General features: G+C 44.4%; 1 long non-coding RNA gene across 1 annotated transcript; it reads left to right on the top strand.

The window, feature by feature from the left end:
* Nucleotides 1-257: 257 nt before the first annotated feature.
* On the top strand, nucleotides 258-724 carry LOC122051117. Its single transcript, XR_006131341.1, has 3 exons — nucleotides 258-303; nucleotides 394-490; nucleotides 683-724. It is a non-coding gene; the product is annotated as an uncharacterized LOC122051117 (long non-coding RNA).
* The last annotated feature ends 507 nt before the right edge of the window (nucleotides 725-1,231 follow it).

Below are 1,231 nucleotides of genomic sequence, written 5' to 3'. Positions count from 1 at the left end.
ACCTTGTTTTCTTCTTCTTTCCGTGTGCCCTAGCGCCGCCACCCGAGAACCCGCGCCTTCTCTCGACTGGTGGCAGCGCCGAGACGAAGCCGAGCGCCGGCCACAGGTTCGCCAATTTCTTCTCTGCCGCCGGCGACTAGAGCCATCGCCGACCGCTCTGTGCCCTTCTACTTCTCTGCCGCCACTCTAACCGGAGCCGAGACCTTCTCACAGCAGTGCTGCCGGCCGGAAATCCTCTGTTCCCTAGCTGTGAGCATTTTCTTCCTCCTCAGAGCAGTGGTGATACGGTATTGTGACAGAAAGGTGAGGGTTTAGGTCGTGATCTAGTGTTCTGTTCTTGTTCTATAGCTACTGTTGATCATAACATTAGATCGGTACCTTTTGGTTTTTCAGATCCTTGGTACAACAGATCGGCGATATTAGAGTTGCCCTATTCCGGCAGCCACTTTTTGTAGCAATCGACAGCACCTTTCCTGCCTGTTGAATTAAGGTAAGGATTAGGGTTTTGATATTTGTGGTAGATTATTGCTAGTTGAGTTAGCAATAATTAATAACTAGGTTTGGAAGTTATGTAATGGTGTAATTGGGGTTAACAAAACTAACCCTAATTGGTTAGTGGGTTAGAAATTTATTTAGCTATTTGTTTATAATTAAATTAGCTAAACTGTGCGATTTAACACAGGACTTTGATTCGAGACGAGCATCTCGACGTCCGAGTTGGACAATTTCGATTGGAGGCGGGTACTTTGACTTATGTCTTTTGATATGCATAATAAAGTGTTTAACATATAACAATGATTGTGTTATCCTTTTGATTCGGTTTGTCACTACATGATCTGTTACATGTTGTTTGTTTATTTATTATGCACTGCATGTTATTATTGACCTGACCATACATGCTTTCGGTAGTGACCCAACCATATGATACATCATGTTCAGGACCTAGGGTTTATATGATACCCTATCTGTTTGTGTACCTTCCATCTGATACATTGACTTGTGGTACACCTTTTATTTATGTATGGATCTTGCTATGCTATTCATGAGATTGCCATGCTTAGTATCATGCATCATGTTTGCATGTTGTACGATTGTTGGCTCCACTTTGGTTGAGCCCATCGCCAGTTACATGTACTGCACACACCACCCATGGATTAGTTGTATATCTGGCTGGAGTGTGGCGGTTCTGCTGTTTGGCTCCGTTGGTCAGGTGACTCAGCGTGGTAGCCGG

This window comes from Zingiber officinale, chromosome 1B (assembly GCF_018446385.1).
Source record: "Zingiber officinale cultivar Zhangliang chromosome 1B, Zo_v1.1, whole genome shotgun sequence".
Classification (NCBI taxonomy): Eukaryota; Viridiplantae; Streptophyta; class Magnoliopsida; order Zingiberales; family Zingiberaceae; genus Zingiber; species Zingiber officinale.
Note: the sequence above shows the minus strand (reverse complement) of the source record. Positions and strands in the feature narration are given on the sequence as shown.